This window comes from Nothoprocta perdicaria, unplaced genomic scaffold (genome assembly GCF_003342845.1).
Source record: "Nothoprocta perdicaria isolate Ctin4 unplaced genomic scaffold, notPer1 scaffold_37, whole genome shotgun sequence".
In the NCBI taxonomy this organism is placed as follows: Eukaryota; Metazoa; Chordata; class Aves; order Tinamiformes; family Tinamidae; genus Nothoprocta; species Nothoprocta perdicaria.
Window position 1 is genome coordinate 2,618,502 of NW_020455610.1, and position 20,039 is coordinate 2,638,540.

Below are 20,039 nucleotides of genomic sequence, written 5' to 3' on the forward strand. Positions count from 1 at the left end.
CAGCATGTGTTTTACTGTAACTTGTAACTCGACACAAAATGGAAATATATATTTGAACAGTGGAATTAATGCAAGATTGCTTTGGCTCTGTTTGTTACATCATTCATATAGAATATTATAGTTGTGACAAATGTATCCATTGTTTTAGAAATTAATCAGGGCAGAGTTGTGGTACTAGGAATATTTAATTTACCCATTTGCTTCCAATCCTGTGCTCTATTAATCTGCCTCTGATGATGCTGAGCCAGGGCCTTCCTGTTCCTCTAGCAGAGTCCCTGTGGTAGTATGGGATTTTATTGCCTCTAAAACCATCACAGYGCTGGTCTCTGTTCAAGCACATCCTTGTAATGTTCTGAGTGTCTCAGTGGACAGTGGCGTAGCTCAGCCACAAGCATTTCTGCTCACTTCTCTTCACAACAGCACATCATTTTGGCCCAGAGACCCCTCTCTCTTCTTTATATTTCCCTTGAGGTGCTGTTTGAGAGTCGTCGCTTTCCTTTGAACATTGTTTTTCTGATGATTGAGAAAGGTGTGGGGGGTTTTGTTTTGTTTTTGTTTTTTTTTTGTTTTTTTGGGAGGGAAAATGATGACAAACCTTGACTATTTCAAAAGCATTTTTTTTGTTTTCTTAAAGGCTTTCTGTTGTTAGTCTTATCTTCCCAGTGCTTAACACAAGTTAGTGGGAATCTCTCTAAGAGTAGACAAGAACACTATATTGAAAACAGCTCTCCTGGGCAATGGGCAAGCTCATCTTTATTTACTTGCAGGCAAATTAAACATATGTACTGCCCAATTTTATCACATAGACTTTCCCTAAGTCTTGCTGCAGATGTTTATAGAGCAGTTGACTGCATAACCCCTATGTAAATAACATAACCCCTATGTAAATAATACATGGCTTAATACCCTCTGATGCTATGGGGATCTTTTTATCTTCTGGCTGTTTTCAGGAGCAGACATCAGTCACGTTTAGGTGTGGACTCCTCTTGTTGGTGAGAACAGCCCGTGAGGGGGACGTGTAAATGCTCCTCACTGACACGGCTTGATCGTGTCCTCCATAGCATAGTGGATATTCAAACCTGAYAGTCTTTCTGCACAAGAAATTTCTAACTTCAGTGAAATATTTAGTGAATAGCAAAAGAGGAGTGTAATGAGGCTCTAACCTCAATCTCTCTTCTGGCTGAAATCTTCTGCCAGCTGCTCAGAAAATCTGTTGCTGAAGACACTCCAGTGATAGAAAAATCAKCAGGTTGCAGCTGTTTCTCACAGAATCATTTATGTTTTACTGAATGGAGATGTAGAAAAGGAGTCACAGTGTCTTAGTAGGTGTAAGTGGAAACCCCTCAGAGAGAATAGGATGGAGAAATCTGTAATTTCTTCATTACTCCAAAATCATAAAATAAAATAAGAATAAAATAAAATAAAGTTGTTATTCAGCTCATTGCCATCTATCTTTTCTCAATGACTGCTCAACTAAAAATCACCGAATATTCTTATAGTGTTTTATCTGTCTTGGGATACAGATCCCGTACAATTCAGGCATTCCCAGATACAATTATCACTGCCAACGATTTCCATYCACTTACCCATGGAAAACATGGTTAATTTAGGGAAGAAAAGTCTCTACAAGCAYGAAAGCACTTACTTTGGCTAGCCTTTGTGGTATTGAAGAGAACTGCCCAGTTCTTTTCATGCAACGATGAGTTGCAAGGACTGGAAGAGACCATATCCTCTAATGGCTGTTGTGCTCCCAAACTCTTGACTCCTTACTCAGAAAAGTAAACTCCTTGCTTGCAAAACCATTGCCTAATTAGTAAGTGAAGCTCATCACATCTTGGCATGATAGTTTCTTCAAAATGTTTCTGTGGGTTGTTATACAGTGTAATTCAAGGGGATGACAAATCATTTGTTTTTCTACCTCTATTTAAAGGTCTTATTTATTTTTTTAAAGTTCATTGTCAGAAAGATCTTAGAAGATTTCACTAATACCAAGATAATGATCATCCTGTCAAATAATGTTTCAGTGTAGAAATGCATCACAGGATAGCTGCAGTGTAGAATATACTGTTGAGAGAAAAGMAAGAAAGGAAAAAGTGTTTGTAATCACAAAAATTCTGTGTTGCTTCTTTTGCTTTGGAAACGTCTTGTTCTAGCTTTACCTCGAGCTTGGCACAAATGAATTACTACACGACATGCTGTTCATGTAAGGATCACAGCACTGAAGTATTTTCTAGGTTATTATTTGCAAAGACCAACCCCAATTAAACTGGAAAACAAATACCATATAGTTTTCAAATACGTGAAGTTGTACAGTTCTGTATTAAAAATATCTGGTAAATCTGAGGGAAAATTCCATTCCCTAGTAGTCAGTTGTAGTTTGGGTAAAGAAATGATCAAAGTTTCATTTAAGATACTAGAACACTAAAACTGAGAGTTTTCCTCCCTTCATAACCCATGGCGGGGGAGGAAAAAATTAAGCACAGTTTGCTGCCCATGTCCCAAATAGATACAATGTTTTTGTTAAAATAAGGGGCTGCTCATGATGTGTGCTTATAAAGTGCTTGCTCACCTGGYGAGTAGCATCTGCCTCCACCTGTTTTTCTTCATTTCCAACCCACTTCTCATTTTTTGTCAACTTCTCCTCACTGAAATCTTTTCTCTCTAGGTGGTTGGGCATAGCTTTATTCACCAAAGGTGTGCACAAATCTGAGTGAAGGACAAATAGCCAGATCCAGACTTGGTGACATCGTCCTTGAAAAAGCCTAGAGAGAGCTTTTCTAGGTGAAGAAAGAGCTGTAAGGAGAGAAACTTGACTTTTTGGAAATATATGTATATTATATATATAAATATTTTTTTAAATAGAGAAATACTGTTCAAAACAAAATTTCCAGAAGTGTTTCAGTGAAATTTTGAATAATAACCTTTAAGACCTACATTTATAGATAAAAATACAGAGAGACTGACTCAGCAGAGTTAGTGGACTGGTGCTCAGAGGAGCAATATGAGGGAATTCATGAAGTACTGTCAAATTTTGAGTTTTCTTCATCCAAAGTGCCATAAATACAGAGTTACTGAATATTCATGGCAGTGGCTGGAGTTTTTAATATTTTAGCAGTTATGGCACTATTCTCCCTTGGAAACAAAGTCAGCTTATTGTCATCTTATTCTTGCTGTGTTCAGAGAAACTGTTTTTACTCTTTTCTTTGCTGAAAAGAAATATTGGACTTTAACACTGACTTTTACTAACTGAAACATCTTACTTGGCTCAGAATTTTGACTAATTATCTAAACTATAAATGGGAAAGCAATAGTTTCCCATAGTTCTCCTTTCCTCTCTTTTATTGCTTACTTGCTGACTTTGTACATCTTCTTCCAAACCACAGAATAGAAATGGTCTTTGTTTTCCATCAGTTCTGAAAGGATTACAGTTAAATGCAGATGTAGTCACTTACTTCCCTTTCCCTTCTTCTTTTTTTAATAAGTGTGGCATAGTAAGTCTGTGTTTCATGACTTTCCCCATGAAACAATCTACCTCAAAATTTGAGGTGAAATGTAAGGTTTTTTTGTGCAATGTGCAATTTGACAAAGTATCCAAATGGAAAACAAAACAAACCCAAAAACAAAAGCAAAGAGAAAACTCAATATTTGTATGGTGGTGATTTATTTTAATATAGCTATTCCTGTTCCTTTGTCACATCAGTGAAAAGGGTTGTGTTGGTCCTGGAGTGAGCTTTGAAATCTGTTTTATCTCCTTTCCTAAGAATAAGAAACCTTGTGTCCCTGCCTATCAGCCTTTTGTTGGCTAACGTCAACCTGACAAAGATGTGGAAATCTCAAATTAAAATAGAAATTCTGAGGGAATTGAAAGAAAGGTGGGGAGAACTTGACTGTTACATGCCCCGTGCATGAGCTGCTGGCAATCATATATTTMCTGGGTGGCTATCAATCAGATGAGGCTGTTAGTGGAGATCCTGCTGGGTGTGAGGGAAGCTGGAGCTGTGGTGAAGAGATTTGGGGCACAGGAGACGCAAACCGGAGTGATGGGCCCTTTCTACTGCTTTTAGAGGTAGTAATTTTGAACAGGAACTGAAACATCRTTGTGGGGTATTACGACGTCTTACCACTTTGCCATCTGCTTGGAATTTTTTCTGTCATCCCTCCTGCTTTTTGCAGGAGTCCATGTTTAAAGCTGGGGAAATTGTTCCTGAATTCTTCAGCTTAAGCAGCCCTGCAGCCAGATGAGATGATGTGGGAAGCAAACGCAATCCTTTTCAGATAGTTTGTGTGGGGGTGGCTGGAAAGTATTGGTGACCAACTGGCTATCACAGCATAGCTGATGTTGAGGAGAGGTGATAGAAGCTGCATTTAGTCATAGACACGAACACTTAAGTAGATGTTTGTGGCATTGCTTCAAGGTTTCAGGTGTCTTTCACAGAATCACAGAATGTTTAAGGTTGGAAGGGACCCCTAGAGATCATCTAGTGCAAYCTTCCTGCTCCAGCAGGGACACCCAGAGCAYGGGGCACAGGGCGGCCTCCAGGAGGGTTGGGAAGATCTCCAGAGAAGGAGACTCCACAGSCTCCCTGGGCAGCCTGTGCCAGGGCTCTGGCACCCTCACAGGAAAGAAGTTCCTCCTCACCTGGAGATGGAACTGCCTGTGTTGCAGTTTGCACCCATTTCCCCTTGTCCTGTCACTGGCCACCAATGAGAAGATCTTGGTCCCTTCCTCCCTACATTCTCCCTTCATGTACTTTATACATGTTAATCAGATCCCCTCTCAACCTTCTCTTCTCCAAGCTGAACAGGCCCAACTCAGTCTCTGCTCATACGGGAGATGTTCCATTCCCTAATCATCTTTGTTGCCCTCTACTGGACCCTCTCTAGGAGCTCAACATCCCTCTTATACTGGGGAGCCAAGAACTGCCCCCAATACTCCAGGTGCGGCCTCACCAGAGCTGAGGAGAGGGGCAGGATCCCCTCCCTTGACCTGCTGGCAACATCCTCCTGATGCAGCCAGGATCCCTGCATCCCAGGATCACAAAGGTCTTTGACCTTTGTGAGAAATATACTTACACAACGTACATATTCCTGTTAAAACTAAGTACAAAACCCAGTATAATCCACCAGGATACCAAACCCCACATACACCCCCCCACACACACACACACACAAAAGAATGAATGACATTTCTTTTTTCTTTTTAAAACACCCYGCTTGTAAATGTCTTTCTTTCCCCTACCTCTCTATAGTAGCCACTAGTGTTATGATAACCTCTAGCAATCAATGAAAAAAAATGTGAAGGATCTTGGGCATCAGCAAATCAGACCTAAGAGGAGTTCATTCTGATTTTGGGATGCTCGCTTCTTTAAACAAAGTGATGTATCAAAGCACAACACCAAGATGGGATTTAGTTCCAGATCTACCTCTTTCTTAATGTCCACCTGTGTACAAGGTCTCTGTCTTCCCACTACAGTCCAGGGGGAAGTAATCAATATGGTCAATGGGTTCAAGAGGGCTGGCTGTTCATTTTATCCTACACCAGAAAGCTAGAGCTCAATTCAGTTGCTCATTTTCAGGTATCTGATGCCTTTATAATGCCCATGAATGTCTGTACATCTGCAAGGGCCTGACAGCTATCAAAGTTGTGGAAATCCCAGAACATGAGTATTRCAATACAGAGCTACATCAAGTACCTAAACAGCTTCCCATGTGGGCACTCAGATGTGGGCACTGTGATGCAATGTAGGTAGAAGATGATTTTAGAAGATTTTGGATGGACCAGTTCTGCACATAAATAGTTAACATCTAAGTTCTTGCTTTTGTGGTCTCAYTTCATCCAACAGTAACGTATTGCATTTGCTCTTTCAGCATTCTCTGCCACTGCTGTTGTTGGATCTGCCTCTTTCTTGGGATTAGATCATCAGTTTCAATCTCATTTTTCTTATGCCTGTTCAATTTGATTCCTGTTTTGTTATCCTGCAGGTGCTGTTTAATATAACTGCCTTGTTCCATCTCAACTGAGATTAATAAGACATTTCACCTTACAAAAAAGAGTATGTAAAACTGATGATGGAGAGAATGAGCTTTTCATGGCAACCATGAAAAGAAAGAAATAAGAAAAGAAATACAAAACTGCCTTGTAAGGAGATGAGATCACAGTGCAGTAGCACGACTGGTTTTAAGATTTTTAGGAATTCCTGCTCATCTCTCTCACCCACAAGAAAAGAAATTGAGATCTCCACAGCACTGAATCTTGGTCTTTGTGTGTGGGCTATGCAATCCTGTCACTTGCAAAGCCAATGGGCATTTCGCCATTGATTTTTTTTAAAGGAAGCCTGATAGCAGCCTGCTGCCACAGCTTGGTGTATCAGGCTCTTCCTAGGAGGCTTGGTCTTTTCTCACTCTGTATGGGGTGTGTCTGTCTTGAGTTGCTTGCAACAGGGCCACCAGCAAAGCGGAGAGCTGATTTGCAAAGAAATCAAAGCAAGTGGAGTCTGCCAGCCCCAGGTATGGTCAGCAAACGACAGCAGGTGTAGGGCATGAGGCACTTAAGTGTTTTGTTCAGTGTTTTCAATCTCTTTACTTTAGTTCTGCTTCTTTTCTCTCTTATGTGTGGCAGCAGGAGTACCACTGACAATGTCTATGGGGCTACCAATAAGAAGTTGATATGCATTACTAAAATCATGAGCTTGACTTTTGAGAAAAGACCAGGATCTGAATGCTCCCATATTTAGTTTTGGTGTCATTTGGGTGCCTGAAACATCAGGATATATCATATATCCCAAGAACAGGTGCATGGTACTTTCGGACCAAAGGGACCAAAACCCCTTTAGAGTAAGGTTGCCGAGGAATAAGGCTCCTAGCAGGACTAGTTCCGTTTCTAGTTTGTTTTCTAATGCAGATCTCTGCATTAGAGAAAGCAGCTTGGAGCAGCTTTTGGGAGGGAGGGCAAGATTCAGGACTACAGGATCTGGGGTGCTCCTCCCTGTTTCACAAGACAAGGGAGGAGATGCCAGGAAAGGATGTGCTGATGTTTTTCCCTTAGCCTCTGTTGCAGGAAGAGGTGAATGCACCTCTGCATTAGACAGAACTGCTGGGAATCACAGCCCAATTCCAGGGACAACCACTCCACCTGCAGGAGACAGGATGGATATATTCATTTCTCAGGGCTCRATTGAAAAGCAGAATTCTATATGTAAGAGTGCGTGAATGAAATGGAAAATACACTAATGAAGAGTCTTTTTGTTTAACATATAAATGCTCCATATAACTTCAGAATTTGCTGCAGATGAGATTTGCTACAGTCCCTATGAAAAGTAAGCCTACCTAAAGGATGGGAGAAATGCTGCTGTAGCCACAGCATGGGAACAAGGCCACCTGAGTTGCAAAGCCCCCCTTCCTCCTGCTAAGCTGCGCTGCACAGATCTCTGAAGTCTGGTGTACAGTGTTTTATCCGGGCTGGAAAATGTTTTTTTAAGCCATTTCAAGATAACTGGCTAAGACAGTGCCATCTGTATTTTTACTGAACTGCAATACTGTCTGGCTGTTTATCACTCATGCTTTCCTACCCTAGATGTGCTAGAAAATTCATAGCTGATCAAGTCCTGAAGCTTTAAGTTAGCCACTGGATGTAAGTGTGTTTCTATTTTTAACAAGGATTTTCTGGACAGAACTCTCTGCTTTTTATATTATCGGTGTAAAAATAATTCAAGGGTATTTTACGGTCCATCTGATACTGAAATGACGTTTAGCATGGAATTTTAACTGTACAGCAGGGAGCAAGAGCTCTGCTTCTCCACAGTTAGGAGGCTAATAAACACTTTATCAACTTCATGGATGTTCATCTGGAGTAGATGTTAGTAGTTCAAACATACCAACACACCAGATTTTAAAAAAATCCCTATATACATGTTTGTTTGATGTGCTATTCCAATACTATGCATAAAAATTGAGTTACTGAACTTTTATTTCCCTCTTTGTGCAGAGCCTGCTGTGTTTTAAAAGGCACTGAGTTGTCCTACTGGTAACGGAGTCCAGCAGCAAAGTGAAGGGYATCACTACAAATTACTGCTTTCAACTTCAGAAACTTAAAAGTGGATCAAGGGCTTCCAAAGAATTTGCTCTGCTTTTGATGAAGCAGAGGGTATTGCTTGTAGCAACAGGTGAGAGGACTCGTACTGTGCTTTTACACTTCTGATTTTAAAGTGACCCATAGCAGGTTAAGCCCCCAAATCTTAATTACTGCTTGGGTTCCTGGATTCTTCTCTGTCTCCATTGTCCATCCCTTTCTGATTTCTCCTGTCCTGATCTTAGAGGTTAAGATGTAAAACACAGCAAATGTGCTGAAACGAGAGAGCAAAGGCCTCTGTGTTCGTGGTTTGAACCAGATATTAGCTAAACCCTTTGGGGAGGGTCTGAAGAATTTTTCAAATTATTCATCGTGATATGTGTTATGCCAATTCCAGATGACTCACTAGTCATCACGTAATATTATTCAGGAATAGTTTCCTAGAGCCTCATGTTTGGAATAAATAATTCAGTGTGGTATTAAATATGCTTTGTATTTAAATTCTGTGTTGGATTATCAACAAAAGAAACCTGGAATGCCTCCTCTGGCAAAGCCAGGCGGTCACGGGGAAGCTTTCAGAAAGGTGTTTGACGTTTATTTTGGTGGGTTTTTTGCACAGATAAATCTTAGAGGATTTGATTATTAATTAATAAGCTGTTAGCAGCTTATTAATTATTAATTAATCATTGCTAAATACATGTTAGATGATAYGTTATAGTAATGGATGGCTTAATGCGCAGTCCCCTGAAAGTCACTGCAAACCTTCTTACATCATGATCCAAGGAGGACTGTGATCAAACATCCCTAAGACTGAAGACAAAAAACCAAAGCCAAGAGTATGGTTGTAAAACAAAACAAACTAAACAAAACAGAACAAAACGAAACAACTTGTTTTTGCAAAATCTAAATTGCAGGAGCAAATCTGAGCTGAGATGTCTTCTTGCAATCTCTGCTGTAACCCAGCTGTGGGTGTTTTCAACAACCTTGATTTTTAATGACTTCTCCTTGTTTGGGGAATGGCTGGCTGCGTGTGAGCCTTCCCACTGCTGCAGGGGAATAAAGCAAGGTCTCATCTCTCTGCTTTCCACTGCTGACTCTTTTTCAAGAAGACTCGTAAGAAAACAGGGTCTTTCTTCTCTCTCACAAAGCTGTTTGCCTGTGGGTTTTGTTTTTAGCTGATTTTGAACTAGTCCTTCCTGAGTTGGGCCTGTTTAGCTTGCAGAAGAGAARRCTGAGAGGGGATCTGATTAACATGTGTAAGTTCATGAAGGGGGAATGAAGGGAGGAAGGGGCCAAGCTCTTCTCATTGGTGGCCAATGACAGGACAAGGGGTAATGGGTGCAAACGGCAACACAGGCAGTTCCATCTGCATGTGAGGAAGAACTTCCTCACTGAGAGGGTGCCAGAGCCCTGGAGCAGGCTGCCCAGGGAGGCTGTGGAGTCTCCTTCTCTGGAGATCTTCCCAACCCTCCTGGAGGCCGCCCTGTGCCCCGTGCTCTGGGTGTCCCTGCTGGAGCAGGGGGATTGGACTAGATGATCTCTAGAGGTCCCTTCCAACCTTAACCTTTCTGTGATTCTGTGTGGTTTCATCCGGCCTTAGCAAGGGTATTATTTTCCCTAAACTTTTTGTCCGATTTACAGGAACAGGGATTAAGCTGTGCCATGGGCCCAGCAGGGAACTCTGTTCTTGATTTCCAGGGGGTCTAAATGGAAACTTGTAAATGCCATGGTCTGAGTGTCCTGGCCTCCTTTGGGCACAGCATAGTGAAAACTTCAAACTCCTGCTCACTGCTGTGCTCATCTTATAGCGGTGGGTTTTGGCAGATAGTGAAGAGAGAAAAAGCTTATCAAGTAAATCCCTGTGCTCTGGGCTTTCCAGTGTTTGCAGCAGGCTCTGGTCCAAAAATCCCATGGCACCTACAGCAATTTCCTGCGATTGCAATATGTTCATTTTTTTCTAACTATGGATGCAGATGAAATGATTAGCACATAAATGTAGAAAACAGCTAACCTAAAGTACAGGCACCAGTACAGCACACACTGCCTTGTTATAGCGGGGTTTTGTAGGACTCTGAGCATGGGTGCTGCCACTTTTTATGCTTATCAGCTGCAAGACAAACATAATCCATGTTGAATCTTCTAAATTCCCATTTGATTGCTGTGCATTTACCATATTAAGTTAGCCATCGCTGCATTAATGCTGAAGGTACTTCAGGGACCTCTTTAATTTGCACATAACTCATGCAACTTTCAGGTGTTCCATATATTTTAATCCCTGAAATGGGTTGGATGTTCTGGGGTTCTCATCTGACCTTGGATATTACTGGCTTTTCCATGCGTGCTTTAAGCTGCCTTTGTAGCAGATGCCTGGTGATGTTGGAACTGCGATTCACGTCACTGGATCTGCTCGAAGTAGMAGGACAAGAAGGGAGGAGGGCTGGAGGCTGGGGACCACCAGCAGCAGGGAGCAGAAGGTGTGTGAGAAAAGTGTCTTCCCGAGCTGGCAGCCCACGTGGCCTGGTGTTAAAAATGTGACAGCCCGCGGTGCTGGCTTGTCCCTTGTTCAGCTTCACCTCTTGGTGTAACGTGCTGGTGTGTTTGTTTTCCTTGGCTTGGCAGGATGCAGATGGCAGGAGAGGCTCGGAAAGAAAAACCACCTCGGTGCACCTTTCCTTTCTGCAGCGCTCAGAGCGCTTGGGAAAGCCAAYGCTGAGTGGAAAAACTCATTTGCTAAATGCCTGTGTGTCTTGGCTGCTATCATAGCTGCTGCAGATACGAGTGGTATGGCCTCAGGGTATCAAGCAGGAAAGATTGAAGAGTGTTTTCTGAGATAATTTATTTACACTATGCTGAGTCCACCTCATGATATTTTTTTAAATGAGCCACACGACACTCAGAATAGCACTTCTCTGAATGAAAACAAGACTACCAGAATAATTGTCTATCTTTGTACTGTAAAATCTGGACTTATGCACTATTTATTGTTTTTGACATATTTTGTTCATTATATAGGCATTTCAGTTATTAACTTGATTATTAGTGTGGCAATTCAGCAATTCAGGAGGAATTGAATGAATTAGGTGCTAGGGCATAGGTGTTTATTGCCATGGGGCTGACACTAATATTTAGGGCTCACCTTCATGTAGTAGTCTACATTAAACTGTGTGAAGAAAAGCGCTGCTGAGGAGTGATGGGGATCCTACAAAAAAATTAGGTGTTCATTTTAATTTTAGACTTTTGCTAATCCATTTGAAAACTAATTGTATCCAAACAGGATGTCAAAGAATGGGAACACTCTGGCCCTTCAAAACTGGTGCTGCAGAAAGTATTTTCGTTTCTCAAACTGTGTTGCTCTTCTTTCCATTGCAAAGCACTGGCTGCGAAGGGTAAAAAACAAAATAAAACAAAATAAAACAAATAAACAACTGACCAAACAAAAAGGAAAGCCAGTTGTGCCCAGTTATGAGTTCTCCTCTGCTCAGTCTTTTGATCTCCTCTGCCTTTACCATTTTCAATCCGCTCTGATGGACACACTGAACTCAGTTCTCACATCTCAGATCTCAGTTCTCCTCACAGTTAAGTCAATTTTTCTCCATTTAAATCAGTTAGTAGGTATAGACACAGCAGAACAGAATTTAGTCCTATGTGTGTCTGCTTTTTTTTTTCTTTTTTTTTTTCTAATAGAGTACTAATACGATGACTGTGTAAGATGTCTCATGAAAGGAAGTGAATTGAAGGCAGGGAATTGGAGTGAATGGCAGGTGACTGAGATAAGCCTGAAATAGCAGCTCAGAAGAGTGACAGGGGAAGATTAAAAGATAAAATGAAGGCAACTGCCAACAACCCGTAGAATCTAGGGCACAAAGTGAGCTGGAAGAAAGTAAGTTTGGAGGAGAAAGCTATTGAGACAAGATGAGAGTGAAAGTGGAGCTGCTAGAGTTTCTTAGTGTTTTCTCCCTAGTATAGAGAGAAAAAAAAAGAAATTAACATTTTGATTATACTTGATGGGGAAGGAGAGAACAGAACAAATAACCTCCTGTCAGACAGAGATATAAAGAAAGGGAGAATGAGAAAAAGTGAGGTTTCTGCAATCAAAACTTCATACTACTGAACTTTTACTGAATTCAGGAGATACTGCACTCAGAAACACTTGACTTTGTGGAGTTCAAAGGCTGAGGCACTGGAGGCAATGTGGAGCTAGTTCCTGTTATTTTCAAGGAGCATAATAAATACTATTCATCCAGCTTCTCTTTCTTTCCCTTTTCTGCTTGAATGGGCTATGAGGTGAGCAGTTCATTAATCAAAATGTAAGATTATATATATGTTCAGCAACATGCTTCTCAGCACAAAAGGTTACTACAGATACAAGCACAATTGTTCAAATGGGATGCAAAGCAACCATATATGACAAATTTGAAGTAGTTTTTGTCAAGAAAAAGGATAACTTGTTGCTTCAGGTAGTTTTATCTATTTATCTATCAGTAGCTTTATCTTATTGAGCTTTAGCTAAGTGTGTGGCATTTGAAGKCCCACTGAAGTGGCATTTGAACTAGTATTTAAGATCAGATTAAGGCTAGTGTGTGTTTCCCTGAATCAGGACCACAYCACACTTTTTTATCTCATAAAAGTCATTTCTTTGTATATTCTAGGAAGAGAGACTTTTCCATTTAGAGCATATTTTAAAACAAAAATTCAGAGTAAATGAAAATGCATGGAATTTTGCCACTTTCTGTACTGAAGTGACTGCTGTCATGAAGACACTTAATAATATCCTGGACTCCATCTGGGCAATACTGTGACAGAAATTTATATTGTGTCTGGATATTCCTTGCAGAATCCCACCTGAATTGTCCCTGAAGAATTCTTCCAGTAACACGAATTGCCCTTTCAATTTCTGTGCTTTGAACATACCCATTTTTTTTCTTTTGCTTAGAGCTATGCCMCAAGCCAAAGAATAACTTTATATCATTAACTAACAGTTAAGTCAAGGAAKTTTGAAGGATTTTCCATTTAATTTTTTTTTTCAATTTTCATTTAAAAACTACACTGTTAAAATGGATAAATTAATATAGATATAATTTTGTATAGTGCTTCTCTATAGCAATCAGCGCATGGCTAGATCCTTCAGAAAATGCCGAAGTATAATAAACTAGCAAACATATCCCTATAACTCATATTTAACTCATCTTACTGTATATTAAAAAAATACTGAAGCACCATTAAAATAGCCCAATTTTAACAAGATTGTCTACAAAAAAAGGGCACATTCATTTATTTATTAAATAATAATAAAATAGTTTTAGAAGTTTCAATCTCAAATACCTTTAAGTGACATTTAAGTTGCTGTGAAACAATAAATGTTAAAGTGAGTACCTTTTGGTTTTGTCATGTTGAATGCTTCATTTCTAATTGCAATTTTAGAGATAGTTTTAATCTGTGATCTGATACTTTCTGAGTTTCAAACCAAAGGATTTTGTGGTAGACCATAGCAGGAAGGAGAAAATTATTGACACATTAACCTCTGATTTTGAAATCAAGCAGTATTAACTTTCCTGGCTATTGAGTTTAATGCCCTTTTATGCAATTTTCAGTCCCACAAGGACTGTTTTTCTGCAGTGTTCACAATGAGTCTGTTCATGACAATAAAGCATCATGGCTCTGCCAAAGGAATTCTGATGATGTAAATAAAAGGAAGGAGTCGTTTCAACTTGTGTTTGGATAAAGGTGCTTCTACTTAAAGCCATAAAGACAYTATTTTAAGGTCAGAAGTAAACAAAACAAAACTCTAATACTTAAAATTAAGCAAATTCAAGACAGTTTTAATAGAATTTAGAAAACAATGGTTGTGTCAGTGTGCTTCTCAAAACATAAATGAATGTGCTTCCCATTGGAGATGGTGCATGTGTCTTATGGTTCATTTGAGTCTAGCTTAATCAGCAAGAAAACAAATTTCCTAAATTTGGCTTAGGAGATGTAGTGGAGCTCAAGCAAAGTGATAAAAATTATTGAAATGAACAAACTCTTTCAAAATTTTCCATCCCATATTAGATATTTTTACTCTTTTCTGCAGAATTATTGCAAAGTCCAAGCCATAACCATGAGCATAAGAGGTCGGAGCATCAGTGCGTGCCTGTGTTGACTATACCTGCCTAGCATCACAGCTATTGCTAGCTGTCAGTAGCTTTACAGGTATCCTCCCCTGCAGGTGAACCAGAGGAAAATATTCAGCTGCAGGAAGGACAATGTGAGCTGCTCGTGCCTGTGCAGGAGACGCTCTCACAGGTCTCAGCAGAGACCAGAAATAGTCTCTGCTRATTCAAATACAGCACGAGGGAAAGCAATACTGCAACAGGGGATGTAGGTGAAGGCACTAAGTGCTTCCCACTGACACAGCTGTGTCGCTGCCTGCCAAGCCGTGCTGGGCACCCGGGTCACATCCTTAGCTGGTGACATTTGGCAAAGCTTTCAGCAAAGTGACTCTGCGCACTGAAGCCCTGACCTACGATTTCCAGTGCCATGTGTCAGACAAGCAGGGATATTTGCTCATTTTTGGAGCGCATTATATTTAAAAGKACTGAAATTATATAGTTTAGGAGTGTATTTTTATTTCATTGTTTTGTTYTTTAACTTGCAACGCTATCTATGTAGTGGAGGAACAGACAGATTTTGTCTGTATAGCAAACCAGCTCAGCTCTGGCCTGTAGCTTGGTGGGTATTAAATTACCTGAGCTATTTCTCTTGATACCACACAGAAATTTGCTCTTTTCTAATTGAGCTAAGGATAAATATAGGATGATACTTCTCTTCAAAATGAAGTGCAAACACACAAGTGAGGAGCAATGATTAATTTTTTATTATTCAGCAAGAACCTCTCTCCCTCCTACCTTTCTTCTTTCAGTTCCTCTGTGTAATCTTTTGCCTGGAGATTTAAGCTCCAGTAGATATTAATCTTTTGTTCCTTAGCATTATCACCCTGTCAGTGCTAGATTTCTTTATTTACTGGGTTTCTGCAAATGGTAGGCAGCTAATGGCTATTTCTTTCAAAAGGCGAACACTGAAGGTATCTGAAAACAAATGAAATAAAATACTAGCTTAAAGAAAAAGGCATACAATAAGCAGGGGAGCAGAAAACATGAGCAGAAAGAGTGCCAGCTATTGCTCGGTAATTTTATTATCATTAATTATTTTACCATCATTTTAAGTTTGTTGCAAAGAGAACCACAGCATTAACTGAAATCAACCACTGCCCTTTCATTCTCTACAATCACTGACAATAGGAGTTACTTTTAAGAACTATGGAAGCTCAGAGATGAATTTTCATTAACAGAAAAGTAACAGTTACAACAAGAACTGGGAAAGCTGCATTTTTACATTTCCCCTCAAGAAGCTTTACTACTAAATAAATCCACATTGCATGCAGAGTCCAAGCTCATGAGAAACTGTGACCTTCAGCCAGCAATCARCTTCTGAAACTTCTGAATGTTGCCTTTCTGCTCTTCTTTGGCATGTTTGGCCAARTGTCACGAGAACAGCAGGTATGGTTCGTGAGGTTCTGCTATGTTTTGGTGCCAAGGGGATGAAAGGGAATAATGGCTAGATTTTGATCAGAGCCTGCCCCACATCACACAGCAGTGATAATACSTGCTCAGATCTCGAGCGTGTCCTCGGTTTGATGAAAGCATGGAGAAGCCTGCAGGAGGCTTCATGGTCCAAATAACAGAAATCGACCTGGTTCAGTGAGCAGAACACAGTGTGCTTTTGGCTCTGCAAGGCTTTGCAGCTCCCCCACAGCCCTTTAATATTTCTGTGTGTTAAAGCTGTCTTTAGGAATACAGATGCCACCTGCAATCTACATGTTTCCAAGCTGGAGAGAGCTGCAAGGTGTGATTGGATCCCCTTGCTAGACTTGGTGGGCTGAGGCTGGTGTGACTTTGTCACTCCGTGTTGGCTCAGAAACCAAACCAGAGAAGATGGTTCCTGCCCACTGGACTCCAAGATCACCCTGCAGCAGCTAGTGGACAACTGAGGCATGCAGCGTGGTAATGGTCTAGATCCTAAAATCAAAGTACTACCCGTTTCTGGAATAGTCCACTGGGTTCACTGACCAAATGCTTACTTAATGCAAATAGCTTGAAAAAGTAAAATTAATGCAAATCTGTGTAAGCTGAAGTGAAAATTGAATCCAAAGTGTAGCAGTTCCTTTACGCCCTATTGTTTCATTGATTTGATGATCTGCTCAGTTGCACTGGGGTAACTCAGATTTTCAGTAGCTTAAAACAGATGCTTTTCTCTGACATGAATACAGTTACTGTGTGCGTATCAACAGCACCAGATCCCAAGTACCTATTTTTACTAAACAATTCATAACTCAATCTACTAATTCAATCTGTAACTCTAATTCACCATGACAAAGCAAAATCCGCTTCTCCGGAGATTAATTCCACATAACGCTTTTGTAACTGCTAAAGCCTTCTTTTTTTCCCTTTTCCTGTTTTCATTTTGTTTTCCTAAAGAGGAGGAAGAGCTTCACAGGTTTCTTTAATGAACAATAATACATGTTGTTTCAATAGAAGTCTTGAGTAATTGAACTCAATCAGACATGCCCTCATGGTAATRGATTTTTGCTATGAATATGTAAAAATTCACAAATGATGCTCTGAAGAATGTTTAGTTTGGAGAGCCTGAAAATCACATTTCAGCATCCTAAGATCAGAAAGGACCTCAAATGACCATAAATAGTAGTAAAAAGCCTAAGCAAACTTTATTTTTTTTAACTATATGAGAGATTATCTAACTGTTACTAAAACTGTACTTGAATGTATTTTTATATCCCAGGATTGCAAGCTCACCCTGTTAATGCTGTGTTTTGATCAAAAGTAATTTTAGCTAATTGAGATTATCGGTATTCCTGAAAGGAAAAAAAAAGAATAAAAGACAAAAAGAAAAAAAAAAGAAAAAAAAATAAAAGAAAGAGGATATTCATAATATAGTTTATGCAGCAGTAGCTTTTTCTATAAGAAGTTAAACAGATTTTTAAAGCCTAGCAACGAAACTGTTGCCACCAGGACCATGCTAATACCAGCTTTGCTAATTTAGCTTTGCTTTTCGTGTGCCAGAACTGTATTTTGTTCCAAGGAAATGAAAGATTTCTGCGGTCACAGTTCTGCTATGGTTATTCTTAAATTATATTAGATGCATCTTTTTGTTTTAATGGGATCTGAAATCGTATTACACATATTTCTTAGTAATAGAGTGTACGTAAATAACAAGATTAAGCTTATTCATTGTCAAAAAGTTCACAGCTGGCTGCAAGAAAAAKATTTTATTCTTTTTTGAAAAATGAGTTAGTTTGAAGCCTGGAAAAAAAATGATGTAGAATAACATTGATAGGAGAATAGATATTTAGTCCTTTGGGAAGATTTTCAAGTCTCTTAGATATAGCTGTAGATATTTTACCCAGTAGATCTGTAGATATTTTACCCAGGGCTATCACTGTTGCTTAATATTTATTTTGCAAGACCACACAGATCTCAGCCCTCCCAGGTGCTCTCCAAAGGCGTGTGAAGACACACTTCATATTCCTCCACCTTTGGAGCTGAGCTGCTGAAAACCCTGCAAGGGGCAGGTGACAGAGCTGCAGCTCCAAACATCTGAGGACAAATATCTATGTGAATTATGATAAACCATGCGCAAATGTGGACAGACATGGTGGTTTCCCAGCTCAGTGGTGCCCGTGCTATCCAAAAAAAACCCCAAAGCCCCAAGTTTAAGATCTCTCAACTCTTGAAGAAGACAAGTGCCCTCTTCTCCTGAGCTTAACTCCAATGTTATCCTGCACATGTACTCAGTGAAAAACAGTCCAGTTCTGCAGAAACCAAATTATTGAAACTCCAGGCACTGCAGCTGGGCTTCCTCCTGCTTGTTTTTACTTGGATTAACATCAGATTTACTCTTTTGGCTTTATGAAGAGAAACTGTGTATGATCAAGATGGAAGTGAATAATGATGGGAAAATGCAACCGAAATTCTACAGCTTTTATTGTACAATTTAGAACTTTTTTTTTGTGTGTGTGTGTGTAAAATTGTACAACCACTCTTCCTACAACCTGTAAGAAACGGAGCAATGTGGAGCAGCAAGGTTTATCTTCCATGCTCACTCCCAAGCTCTTTTTGATAGCACAGATGTGCCCCTTCAGAGTGTCACAGTTTTTGCTAAGATGTCAGTGCACATACATGTTAAATCATGTTTGYCTTGCTGAGAGTTGTCTCCTTGGATTAGTCACGTGAGTGAGAATAAAAAGGTTTCTGGCTTATCTACCAAACACCATTTGCTGTTGTCTTTCTTCCTCTTCCTTTTAACTGACGGGTGATATTTAGGCTTTTAAATATCTTTCTAGGAACAAAGTGTATTTTCAGTGAATTCCAGCTTAATATAGTTTCTTGTCAAGTTGGTCTTTTTTTGATTACAGATCCAAATAGCTTCTTTTTTTCATGGAATACATAAAAGGAACAAGTCCTTCAACCTTTTTTTTTTGACAAATATGGTTTGACGATAGCTTCGATGATGATAGAATGATAGCTACCAAACTGCAACCCAACACAAACCTTTCAGTACAAGCAAGCAATTCATTTGTTGGCTCATTTGAAAAATATTTCCTTTTTCTTTTTCCGTTTTGTATTGCCACTTGAAAGCGCACTGGAATATTAGTGACCCTTTTAGCAACAAAGAAACAGAAACAACTAGATAACTGTTACTCTCTTGCCATTTTTCCTCTAATATTATACAGGCAAGTTTAGAGACAGTAAAATACTTAATATTTCCACTGCTGTGTTGGAAATAGCTCACACAACTTCTTGGGAGACCTTTTTTTAAAGCTCTGCTAATAGATTAAAACAATTTATTGCCCTGCATCTGGAAAAAAAATGCTGAAATTGTTTCAGACTAATTGCAATCTGGCTGATGTTCATGAAAGTACTTTTGATAGACAACTTTTTTTCTTTGGGGCTGAATTATTTTGCCCTAAACAACAAGTATCAACAGAATATTTCCTAACATTGCATATGTATTACCTAGTTATTGCAACATAACACCTGCTTTAAATAATAATTGAAATTGTGCCATGCTATCAAATATTGTTAATATATTCTYGTTAGTCATGAATCCATTTTTCTAGCAATATGCAGAGTGTCTGTATGCTTAATAGAAGACTCTTATTGGTGCGTAACTGTGATAATGTGCTGCATTAACTAGAGAAAGTGTTGACAGCTGTAGGAYCTGTGGAAGAAAACCAATGTACATCAGTCAAATGTAATGGATAGACTTGAATATTATGCAAAACAAAACTCATGTTGGGGAATAGAAATGAGACTGAAGGAAATTCTCTAGTAATAAAATGAGAGTTGAGATTACCAAATGAGTTTTTGCCATGTTAAGTTCTCTTTGCAGGGCGCTCAGAAAAAAAAATAATTGGAGAATTTCAAAAGGATATTTTTCTCCAAGTTATATTAAAAGTTTTCTTTTGGTGACATGCAGCAGAATGGAAACTTTTAATGRGTGAAGAATTAAACAAAGAGAAAAAAAAAGAAAGCAGAGCTGTTTGCTTCATCATAATATATGAGCAAAACAGGACTTTCAAATATTTGCTTTTCTGAGATCATCTATTTATGAGACCGAGCATGGTAAGCATAGGAGAAAGCAAGAAGATTTTTCACTGCAGTTCCAGATACTTGATCAGATGTAGACAGTCAGTAGGGTGAATATCTTGAAGCTGGCCCTGGAATCAAGGTTGGAGGATGTAGAAATTTTCAGTAGTTTTCTTAATGAAAGTAAGTTCAAGAAGACTGCAAGAGGAAAAATGTTTTATTATTAACTCTACCTGACATGTTTCATTCATTTATTAGCAAATTTAGTAGCAATACATAGGAGCTGGCTGTGTTCTTTGGAGAAAAAGAGACACATAAAAGGTTTAAGG